Source organism: Hylobates moloch, unplaced genomic scaffold (genome assembly GCF_009828535.3).
Source record: "Hylobates moloch isolate HMO894 unplaced genomic scaffold, HMol_V3 SCAFFOLD_11, whole genome shotgun sequence".
Taxonomy (NCBI): domain Eukaryota; kingdom Metazoa; phylum Chordata; class Mammalia; order Primates; family Hylobatidae; genus Hylobates; species Hylobates moloch.
The window spans coordinates 78,864,174-78,876,967 of NW_026652286.1; the positions used below are offsets into that span (position 1 = coordinate 78,864,174).

At 37.4% G+C, this 12,794-nt stretch overlaps 1 long non-coding RNA gene across 2 annotated transcripts in view; it reads left to right on the forward strand.

Annotated features, from left to right (window-relative positions):
* The first annotated feature begins 230 nt into the window (after positions 1–230).
* The window catches only part of LOC131384592 (uncharacterized), a 244,446-nt gene continuing 231,882 nt past the window's right edge, over positions 231–12,794 (forward strand). For both annotated transcript variants that reach the window (XR_009215597.1, XR_009215598.1), the window contains exon 1: positions 231–407. This is a non-coding gene — a long non-coding RNA (uncharacterized LOC131384592). The remainder of the gene's footprint in view (positions 408–12,794) is intronic.

The following is a 12,794-nucleotide window of genomic DNA, read 5'->3' on the forward strand; positions in this document are numbered from 1 at the left end:
CTTCCCTATTTGATGACACAGTAAAAGAAGTACCATTTATGAACCAGAAAGCAGAACCTCACCAGTCACTGAATCTGCCCGTACCTTGATCTTAGACTTCCTAGCCCCCAGAAGTGTAAGAAAATAATAAAATAATTCTGTTGTTTATAAGCCACCCAGTTCATATGACTTTTTTTTTTTTTATAGCAGCCCAAGCAAACAGATAGCATTCTTCTCAATCTCAATGAAAATGCCCTTGAGGCACTGATGCCTTGACTACCTGACTCTATGGAATAATATGCTCGTAGCTTGATCCTCTGGATACGCAGGCAGTTTGAGAGGAGGCTGTTTGCAATGTTTGGAGTGAGAATCTTTGGAACGGACACCAAAGTTTGATTGTCAGCCGTGAATGTGAGGAGCTTCAGGAGGTAGGAATGACAGGGCAGGATACCATTTACTATGCCGTAACTAACAGACATGTTCTTGATCTTATTTGAGACCATCTAGGAACTTCCTAAAATAACTGGATGAGATTTTGAGAAGTTTTTGTAAGATAGAGACAAAGCCAATGAAATTTTAGTGTTCATGCAGACCAATTGTACTCACACCCTAGTGACAACTGAGAACACTTTAGTTATATGAATCACACACATTAAAGTTAAGAGCCTTGCCCGAGGTCTCCCCAGTCTTTTGTGATGAAAGTAAAATTTAAATTCTAGACTTAACTTCAAATTTACCACCTATTTTATTATATCATCACTGCCTTTCACCCAAGCTTATTGATTTTTCTTTAATCTCAAATAAAATGCTTCTCAGGGAATGTCTTATAAGGAGAGAGATGATCACAAATACTTTGAGATTACTTAAACACCCATTGGTTGTACCTATTTTAATATAAGTTGGTAAAGTTTGTTTTTAAATTTTTTTACCTTTAAGCTTTTTTATTTGAAGTTTATACAGTTTGAACACTTTAAACAAAATGCTTTATTTACAATTTAACAACAACAAAAGAAACCCAGAAACTAAATGGAGTGTCAGAATACAAAGGCCTTGTTTCCTTTGCAAAAATCACAATAAACATGAATTGTCACATAAACATAAATAAGGTGGAAAGTAGAAAATAGGAATTCTCAAATATTTCATATGGTGAGCAGTTATGATGAGTATGCAAACCCAAGCTCATCTTTTGCAAGAAAAGAGAGTTTCTCTCTCTCAGGCTACCTGGCTATGGCTGGGATGCTGACACTCTCTCAGGTAGCAAATTCCTTCCCTTCAAGTTAATAATGCCTAATATTTCCGTGAGTTTACTCAGTATCTACTCTATGACTCAATACTCTCCATTCTCCAGTGTCCCTGCCTTCCAATAGCCCTGAACAAAAACTTTTGTTATTGTTAATGTTCTGCTGTCCCCTTACATGTTTTCTTCCTCTCATTCTTCCTATATCACTGACCTTGGTCATCCATCAATTCAGGTCATTAGAGCATAAAACTTCTTGACACCCAGAACTGGCTTAATACTTGTTTTGTACCACTAGCACTTTGCACTTGGCTAAACACTCAGTAGGTGCTTTGGATTCATTGTTATACTCCTTAGATTTGTGATATTCATCAGCATCCTAAAAGAGAAAAATATTTAGAAGAAATCTGGTAATAATCTATACACTGGGAAGTTATGCAAAGGAAATAGCTTCCTATGTTTCAGGTGTTGCTGTTACCAAGGTACATTGCTTCTATATAAATTCACAAACTATAATCAGTCTCATATTGTATATAGAAGATTAGAAGCACCATTTGTATGTAGCCTCAGTCTACTGCTTCTAATTACTGAGGACTGCTATTATTCAGGCTGATAAATGACTAAACATTGTGTCTCCTATGAAAACATTCCATGACAATACAAATGTCTGAATAATTAAATTGCCTTATTCTGGGTTGAATATAGATAATCAATGTAAGATATTTTGAAAAATGCAAACAACAGGAAGAATGCAAGAAATAATCTCATTCAGAAGATTTAATTTCTCTTGACCTAAGTCTCTGTAACCACTAAAGTATAATGACTAGTACATAGCAGGCACTTAGTAAATGTTTGTTGAATGAATGAATGCATGGTGAATAAATGAATGAATACAACAATGGTTGCTCTGCTTAATTCCAGGGTTGTTATAGGGATAAATTGAAGTAAGAGTTGAGTTTATACTGGATAAATAAATTTATCGTCAGGCAGTCTTGGTTTTGGATCCTGCCTCTGGCATTTATAAACCATGCCATTTTGAGCAAATCACTTAACCTTTGCATAGGACCTCACGCGTGATTGATTCCCAATAAGTGAGCACTATCACTTGTGGAAAGGATAGTATGTAATGCAAGGTTTTCTTTCTCATTATTTGTCATTTGGTACCTTTTTAACCTGATAAATGTTTCTTTGTGGTTCTAGCAATCCATATTTCATACTTTCTTAGTCAAGTGACAGGGAAATCGTATATTTTATACTATGAATACTGCTCCCCCTGAGGACAAAAGCAAAATATTTCAAAAATTCATAAGATAATAACTAGTATATGTAAACCACTGGCGATCTGGTGTCATTTGCTGGCTATTGGGGTTTGGTAAATAATTCTTCACAAAGTTCATTTTGATCAGGGAGCTGCCAGCCATCTCATAGCTCATGTTTAATAAGCTAAGTTTTGTGATTTAGCATCAGGCATTTAAGATAGGGCCAGCTATATGGTTCTGCATAGTTGCATACTCATAAATATCCAATATGCATTATCCAGTGTTGTTGAGTAGAATGTCATTCACATGAACTCACTTGTCATGTTTGGTAGTTTTTAAGACAGGGATACTTTTTTTTTTTGTAACCTATCCCATACATTTATTTATTTCTAAGCACAAAGGGCACTTGGAAGAAAATGGAGCAGCTGGTAAACACTTATGGAGATAAACACTATCTTTTTCTGTCCCTCTCTAATGTCTCATCAATTCTTCAATTCTAATTGAGGTCTTTTAAATCTTAATGGACATTCTTTCTGCTTATTATTACAGTTATCTGGAGCCAACAGTAAATAGGCTGCATTATAAATAATGTTTCCCATGTATCTTGGCTTGTTTTGTGTTGCTATAACACTATCACAGACCAGGTAATTAATAAAGAATTTATTTCTCACAGTTTGGGAGGCTGAGAAGTTCAACCTCAAAATGCTAGCATCTTATTGGGTCTTCTTGCTGTGTCATCCCATGGTGGAGGTAGAAGGGCAAGATAGTACAAGAGAGCATGAGAAAGTCCAACTCATTTTTATAACAAACTCACTCTTGAGATAATTAACCCATTCCCATCACAACGACCTTAATCTATTCACAAAGGCAGAGCCCTCATGACCTAATCACCTGTTACTAGGTGCATTGGAGATTAAGTTTCCAACATACACACATTGGAGAATGCATTCAAATTTTAGCTCCTTGTATCTAAAGTGCAGCCCTTTAGGGGCCAGTTTTTAGAGAGAAAAAATGGGTAAGCCTGTGAATGTGAATTTCCACATCCCGTGGCATTGGAAATTCTTCTCTTACTGAGCATAATTTTCATAGGGATAGCTGTAATGTGTCTAGTTGTTTCTCCCTATACTAAAATAATCTAACAAACAAAAATCCCAAGCAATTCAAATGCTATAATTTTAGAATAATTAATTCTCCCTTATTTTTTTCTGACTACTCTCTTAAAGACTGCGAATTACCACTTTTTGCTTCCACTAGGCTATTTGCCTCTAGTCTTAACTGCTTTTCCTTTTCTATTCTACTACTTCTTGTTTCTCTTTTCCTTCCTCCCTCCCTCTTTTTTGCCCCCCACATTTTCTTCTTTTTTCAACAAACTTCAGTGCCTACAGTGGCCATGGGCAGTGTGCAGTGCTGATGGTACAGTAATGCATTAGGCAATAGTTCTCCCTCATGGTGCTCATAATCTTGGGAGCAGACTCATAATAGAGAATTAACATCTGATGTGTTAATTTATTCTGGAGGCAGCCTAGTGGGATAGAGGATGGTAATAATCAAAATACCACAAATTAGTTGGTTTTAGAAGTGCACATGAATTTTTAAAGCATCATATGGAAGACAATGTATTTGAGTAACATGTCAAATAGGAATAGAGAGGTTTAAGTAAAGAAGTAAAATTATTTTCAGATTAAAACGTATCGCCTTTAGCAAATAGATGTTATGACAGCTATTTTGTCTGCTTCATCTGCTTTGTTTTGATAATTTCGAGTGTGCTAGGTTATGTGGTTGATCAATCGTGCTGTGATGTTATACTATTTGTTTGCAATGGAGTTGTAGCTCACTCCTTACTTTTCTTTCCCGTTACCTAATGGAAATTAAGAGTGGTGCCATTAGCGAGTACACCTGCCTCAGGGAATGATGTGTTTTGCAGATACAAAGTCTTGAAACTGTATCTTTTGTCACTTATCTAGGACAAAATATATAAAGTCACTGAGAATTCTGATAACTCCTTATGGGTCCTAGAAAGTGTAATAAATAAAATATAAATTTCATTTCCTCCCATAGTATTTTACATTGTAGATGTGGCCTGAAAGGTTATTTTAATTTTACATTTCTGTGTCTATATAACTTTACATTTTGAAAGTACAGTTATATTTGGCTTTTTAAGGAAAACCAGTATCGGACACCATCCTGATAGGAAATCATTTAATTATGATGTTCAGTTTCAATGCCTTAGGTTTGTTCTTCCAAATTATGTTGAAATAGGTGTCTTTAGAAATCCTCTGCTCCTGCAAAGAAATCTCAGGCTCCTTGAATTTCTTTGATATAACAGTTTTTCAAAGAAGTGCTCTAAAATTTGAGTTTGGATTTTTTTAAATTTTCAATTGTATTGCGTTTTGTTCAGACAACATTATTTCATGACATACCTTCTTATTTCTTGAAATTTTGTTTTGTGGACAAGTATACACTTAAAAAAGTTCCACGTACGCATACAAAGGACATGTATCTTCTATTTGGGGTGCAAACTTTCATATACACTAATTGTGTTCAAATATTTTATAACCTTACTATTATCAAGACCTTTAAATTTATCAAGCATGACCTTAATTAGGTGATATTAATCGTTTAATCATTAATTGATCATTAATCAACCTTTTTGCTGTGAAATTTTGCTGATCAATGTGAAAGAAACTTTGAAGGTAATAATGAAGGGGCCATTTTGTAGCATGGTAGTATCACCCTGGTCCTAGGACCTGGGTCTCAGCTCCTTCTCTGACTCTCTCAGTGATGTGAGGCTTCTCTGAAGTTTACCTCTAAAGTGGAAACAATGACATGCTCTAGCTTTTTTACATAATTGTGAGAGGAAAGATGCATTACATAAGCCAATGCTATGAGGATTGCAGAACTTACAAAGCAAGATGGTTGAGGAATTTCGTTTATTACTTTACATGATTTAATTATGGAAAACAAGATATAACAAAATTATATGCAGACTTTTTCCTTAGGAAGTTTTTTATACGGTGTTTTCTGCTTTGTTTAGTGAGGAGTTATACAATTAGCAACAATCAAAATAATATAAGCAATATTAAAATCAGCTGTTCCCATGAGGGACTAGTGATAAGACATAATTTTGTTGTAATGCAAGCGGCAATGACAATTCATTATGTGTAAATTGTGGGATGTTTTAAGTTGTATAAAGCTCATATTTTATCTTATTTTTAAAAAAATAAATTTAGAAAATAAGAAATAGGGTTTCACCATGTTGCTCAGGCTGCTCTTGAACTCCGGAGTTCAAGTGATCCTCCTACCTTATCCTCCTGAAGTGTTGCGATTACAGCCGCCGTATCTGATCAAGTCCATGATATTTTAAATTCTAAAATGGAATTCCAAAATGCCTTCTTTCACAACCTACCTTTGTACCATGGTTTTACTTTTAGCACCTGAGGGTAGTTTTACATTTGCAATATCAGATTAGGTAAGACAACAAATAAAAAATTACACCAGAAAGTCCTAAACTACTTTAAGGCAAGTTGAAATGTGGTGACTTTATTTTTATTGAATTAACTTATAAATGTAAAAATATTTATTAAATTTTATAGAAATTACTGTAAAATGTAAAATTAAATCATGTCTTCACCAAAGAATTATGACCATCTTCTTTACCTACTAACCATACCCACTCTATTTTCTTTTTCTCTTTACACATCTAATATCAACATCCTCAGTTGTAGCGGGTAGAGCTGAGTGCTGCCAAAATATGTTGATGTCTTAACCCCTCGTACCTGTGAATGTGACTATTAGGAAGTAGGATCATTTCAACTGTAATAAAACTAAATTGAGGTCATACTGGTTTAGGGAGGGCCCTAATACAATGACTTATATCCTTATAATAAGAGAAAAATTTGAACACAGACAGAAAGAGGCACTGAAAAAGTCTGTATGAAAACTGAAGCAGAGTTATGCTGCCACAGGTCAAAGGATGCAGAGGATTGCCAGCCACCACCAGAAACCAGATGCAGCAAGGATAGATTTTTTTTAATAGAAATTTTAATTGTCAAATAAAAATTGTGCATATTCAAGATGTACAACATGACAATTTGATAAATATGAAATGATTACACAATCAAACCATTTGTGTGTGTGTGTGTGTGTGTGTATGCATGTGTGTTGTAAGGCCACTTAAGATCTACTCTCTCAGCAAATTTCAAGTAAACAGTACAGTATTGTTAACTATGCTGTACATTAGATCCCCAGGACTTATTTATCTCATAGCTGAAAGTTGTACCCTTTACCCAATGTCTCTCCATTTCCCTCACTCCAGCCCCTGGCAGCCACCACTCTACTCTCTATTTCCATGAGTTCAATTTTTTTAGAATTCAAATATAAGTGAGATAGTATAGCATTTGCCTCTTTATATTTGGTTTATTTCATTTAGCATAATTAGAGAAGGATGGATTCACAAATTAGGAAGGGATAGATTCTTCCTTAGAGTCCTTGGAGGGAGCATGACCCTGCTGACCTCTTGATTTCAGACTTGTAGTCTCCAGTACTATGAGAGAATAAATTTCTTTTGTTTGAAGCTACACGGTTTGTGGTAATTTATTATGACAGCCCTAGCAAACTAATACACCAGAGACCTGCCTTCCGCATCTTCTACTTTTTCAAGGTGTCTTTGACAATCTATTCCCTTTTTTGAATTCTTCTTCTATCACAATTGCATAAGTAACTTCCCAATCATGATCTATCTATCCAGCTCCAGCTCTGTATTTCTTACTCTATTCTCAATATCATCACCAAGGTTTCCTATGGGAGCATCACATCCAGTATATGAAGTTCATCATCTTCCTGCTAAACTTGAGTTACCCCTTTCTGGTTGTGGTCCCAGCATCCTTCCAGTTACCCAGACTTAAAGTGAAAGGGCCATCCTTGGCTTCTCTGCCATCTTTTGCCCATCCTGTCCACCACTATCCCACAGACAAGGTTGGTTTTCAGGTCCCTGTGGACCATAACACACATAACACTCTGTTTTTAATACCACCTTTACTGGGCTAGCCCAACAGCCCTCTGATGGATTCATTTCTGTTAGTCTCTTGAACATGTTATTCACCTTATGCATGTTTTACAAATTATGCTCTACAAAGCTCTGATTGTGTTATTCTGTTGCTTAAATGACTTAAACATTTCATCACTGTCTTCCGAATAAAATCAGACTGATGTGAATGTCCTCCCTCCTCAGAACCCACTTCCTTTTAACCCATTTTCTTCTAATACCCCTTAGGTACATTATTTATCTAAATCAATGTTGTTTTCTTTCCTTAAGTTTTTATACCTCAATGCTTTTTTTGTAGTTGTTGATCTTATATCTTTCAACCTGTACTGTTCTTTCCTTTATTATCCAAAAGTTAAACTCTGGCCTCTTAATCAAGTTCGAAGATTACCTCCTTTGGTTCTTCTTTTTTTTTTTTTGAACCGGCTCCTGGGTTCACACCATTTTCCTGCCTCAGCCTCCCGAGTAGCTGGGACTACAGGTGCCCACCACCACGCCCTGCTAATTTTTTTTATTTTTAGTAGAGACAGGATTTCACCATGTTAGCCAGGATGGTCTCTATCTCCTGACCTTGTGATCTGCCCTCCTTGGCCTCCCAAATTCTTGGATTACAGGTGTGAGCCACGGTGCCCGACCTCCTCTGGTTCTTAATCAACATATTCCTATCTGAAGTTTTGTGTAGACTTTTTTTTTTTTTTTTGGTAGAGACAGGTTCTATGTATGCTCTGTCACCTGAGCTGGAGTGCAGTGGCACATTCATAGTTCTCTATGAACTATGAACTTGAACACCTGGGCTTGAGCCATGATTTGAACTCCTGGGCTTGAGCAATCCTCCCACCTGCACCTGACCTATGTACTCTTGTGTACTCTTTCAGATTACAAGCTCACTGAGGGGAAAGACATGATTTATCTAACATTGCACCTAACCTAGTGCCTTGGACACAGCAGACACTCAATAAAAATCTTTGAATGAGTCAGCGCCTATTAAAAATGAAAGCATAATCATTTAAAATCATTGTGGCTCTGATTATTTAATTCTGATTACCTCCTTTCCTCTCTACTGACTCTAAACATTTTTTAAAAATCTGTGTATTTTTGGCAGCACTACCCCCTCACATCCTCCAGATCATATTATCTCCTTGTCCCCAATTATCATGATAGAATAAATTAAGGAAGCCTCCTCAGTTAAAGGATGCTACTGCTTCTTTTAAGACACAATGCATGCATTGCGTTTATTAAGTATTCTTGGAAAATTTTGTGTTTATGTCAAATTGTTGGACAACATACAAGTCATGTAAGAGATTTGCTTCCAATGTGTTTCACTTGCTGAATGTGTTTACTTGTATGCAGAACATTCTTAGAGAATAAATTGTCAACTCTTCTACGGTGGAGGAGCTGGTGCTATTTGCATAGCTACAGAGGACAGGGAAAGTGTCTGGTATGTTCCAGGTTTGAAAGAGCCCTTTTGCAGCTGAGCCAGGCTTCCATCCCACTGTCCTTGAGGACATACCACTTGGGAGTAGCTGAGAACAGGGAATGCCAGGTGTTGGCTGGGAGCTACCCAGAGAAAGATGTCCTCACACCTGAATCTTTCCTAAGAACCTCTAGAACTGCTCTGCCTTCTTAAAATCGTGTTGGTAGTCTTGAAAGTGGCGAAAACTATCTATACACAACTGAGAAACTGAAAGGCCAGATCTCCTGTACTTAACACATTGTGTATAGCTTAATACCAAGAACTAGTGGATTTTTAATGAAATGCATATTGATCTTATAGTTTATTTTATGTCATTTTTTGCTTATCTGACCTTTCTTACTACAAAGAGACACTTTTTATAAAGCTAATGCATATTCATTAAGAGAAATCCCAAAATGAATAAAACAACATTTTTTTTTTTTTTTTTGGAGACAGAGTTTTGCTCTTGCTGCCCAGGCTGGAGTGCAATGGCGCGTTCTTGGATCACTGCAGCCTCCACCTCCCCAGTTCAAGCAATTCTCCTGCCTCAACCTCCCAAGTAGCTGGGATTACAGGCACCCACCACCATGCCCAGCTAATTTTTGTATTTTTTTAAGTAGAGACAGGGTTTTACCATGTTGGCCAGGCTGGTCTTGAACTCCTGACCTCAGGCGATCCGCCCACCTTGGCCTCCCAAAATGCTAGGATTACAGGCATGAGCCACCGCTCCCGGCCATAAAATGACATTCTTTATGATGCTTCTTCAAAGATGATGCTTCAAGTGTAGAATGACATTAGAAAGGTCAAAATTAAAAGAATAAAATTATTTTAAAGTGAATAATATTTATAGAGGAAAGGCTCATGTTTCCAGAGGCAAAGAAGGGGTGACTTAAGATGACTGTATGTTGCATTAATGTTCACAGAAAACTTTTTGTTGTATATCATGTTTATTTGAGTGTATCAAAGAGACTTGTAGTCCAGTGGAAGAAAACAAACACTGGACTTTGTGTCCTGAGAGATTCTCCTCCAGGCCACGTGATCAGCTTCCAGTGTAATGTTGTCAAAGCATGTCACCTGCATGGGTGGGCCTAGGTTTCCTCACCTGTGCTTTGAAGCCAGTTGCAAATCTGAAAATCTGGATACAGATTGAAGGGCAATGGCAGCCCCTCTCTCCCTGAGTACTCATGATATGCCACAACTTGCGCTAAGCACTTTACATGCATCAGCGCCATCTATTTTCCCAGCAGCCCTCAGCTTCAAGAGGTGCAGCAACCTGCTCCAGTCCATTCAGCTGGTAAGTGACAGAGGCGGAATTTGAATAAATCTGTCTTATTTACCACTACACTATGCTGCAAGGACAATGAGAGAGGCAGTGGGGTTAGGAGGTTTTTTAAAAAGCCAGGACTCTTTTTTCTCTCCTTTTCTCACTAAAAGAAAGTATTTCAGAATATATGTTATCCTTGAAAAACTGTATTTCTCAAGGAGTTAACGAGAACTAACATGTGCATGAGACTCCACAGCAGGAAAATATACTTGAGTAGGATTCAGGACACCTCATATGAACTCCTCAATCTTGCATTAGATACCCTGGGCAAATCACATAGCTCCTCCTTGCCTCAGTTTCTTCATTTGCAAAATTGAAATAATACTGTTCTGTTGAGCTAAATGAAACATGCCCACAAAATACAAAAAGTGTAAAGTAAATAACAAGGTAAATTATTTCACATAAACTTCCTCAATTACCAACCCAACTTTTCTCCTCCTCACCAAGGGCGGCAAGGAGAGAATGAAGAATTTGCATCAGTGGTCTTAGCCAGTGGTATGGATATCTGAGCACTTAACGCTAACTTTAGCTGTGCCTCTGATAGACTGATCTCAATGGCACAGGAATCTCTGGAGAGCTTTGAATTTGAATCATAATAATTTGATAGAATTAGCTGTCTAGGGATAGGGTAACCCAATCTTCTGACAGGGAATAATTTGACATTGCTGAATCAGGGCTGGAAATGCCAAAAATGCTGGGAGGTAGGGGGTAGGATGTGATGATATTACTACATTGCAAACATTCTGCAATTTCTCTGTTTCTCTGTCTTCTTTGGAGATAATTTGTCATAAGGTGATATGCAAAATCTCTTCAATGCAAATAATGGTGTTTTTCAAGTAGACTTGGATTATATATTATACATACATAATAGAATCATATTCTTCAGCCATGAGAGCTGGAGATAAAGTTAATCTCAATCAAATGCTGCTCTGAATTAACCAGTGAAAAGTAAGGCTCAGCTCTAATAGGGGAAAGAGGGATGTTGCAAAACACACCATTCATACCATTTTCTTCCTTACATTTTATATCTGTTTCCAGGAGCTGCTGTAACAAATTAGCACACACTAGATGGTTTAAAACAAGAATCTGTTCTCTCACAATTCTGGAGACTAGAAATTCTAAATCAAGGTGTTGGCAGGGCCGTGCATTCTCCAAACCCTCCAGGAATGGATTATTTCTCATATCTTCCAGCTCCTGATGGCCTCACACATTCCTTTGTTTGTGGCAGCATAACTTTAATCTTTGTCCTGTCTTCACATAGCTGTCTTCTCTATGTCTGTATATTCACATGGCATTTTACTCCACGTGTCTCTGCTCACATTTCCCTCTTCTCCTAAGGACGCTAGTCATACTGGATTAGGGCCCACCCTAAGGACCTTAACTTGACTTGACTTTGTCTGCAAAGATCCTATTTCCAAATGAGGCTATATTCACTTGTATTTACAGGTAATTGGGGTTAGAACTTCAGCATATTTATTTTGATCCAACCTATAACATAGCTTTTTGGAAGTGTTTTGTTTGAGAAGGCGTGGGAGAATTTAGGCAAGTTAATGAGGAAAGGAGAGATCATGGAATTTCAAGGTAAAACTCTATTTTTGCCAGATAGTCATATACATTTCTTATGTATCATTTAGCACCACTCATCTTCCCATAATGCAACAGCAAGAGGGTCTTTGGGCCGGGCGCGGTGGCTCCTGTTTGTAATCCCAGCACTTTGGGAGGCTGAGGCAGGCGGATCACCTGAGGTCAGTAGTTTGAGACCAGCTGGCCAACATGGCGAAACCCCGTCTCTACTAAAATAACAAAAATTAGCCGGGCATGGTGTTGGGCGCCTATAATCCCAGCTTCTCAGGAGGCTAAGGCAGGAGAATTGCTTGAACTCGGGAGGCAGAGGTTGCAGTGAGCCAAAATCGCACCACTGCCCCGCCGGGGGGCAAAAGCAACTATTTGCACTGTGTCTAACAAAAAAAAAAAAAAAAAAAGTCTTCTATTCTACAAAAAGTCCAGAGAGAAGATTTGTAGAAAATATTCAGAGGTAGACAGTTTTCTATGAACAGATCACCAGAGCAGTCTAGGAAAGGATTAAGAACAGGAAACTTGGAGTTAGGTAGATCTGGAGTTCAGCATTGCCGTATGCTAGCTGTCTGACTTTGGCCAACGTAACCACTTTCCCAAGCATCAGTTTACTCATCTGTGAACGGGATGATAACATTATGTACCTCTTGGGGTTTTTATGAGATTTACCTGAGATAAAGCACATAAAATCCTTACAATAGTGCAAAAGTACATATATTTAAGCACTAAATATATTGTGCATGATTATTTCTCTGGATCCTCTTCCAGGATATGGATTTCACCTTCTTAACCAGACCCTATACATGTGTGTTTTGGAATTCATTAAAATAATGACTGAAGTTATAAACAATAATGTTTTGAGCATTTTAAAATATAAACATGGCTGTTAAAATTCATAGGATCCACTTTGGGAGGCCGAAGTGGGC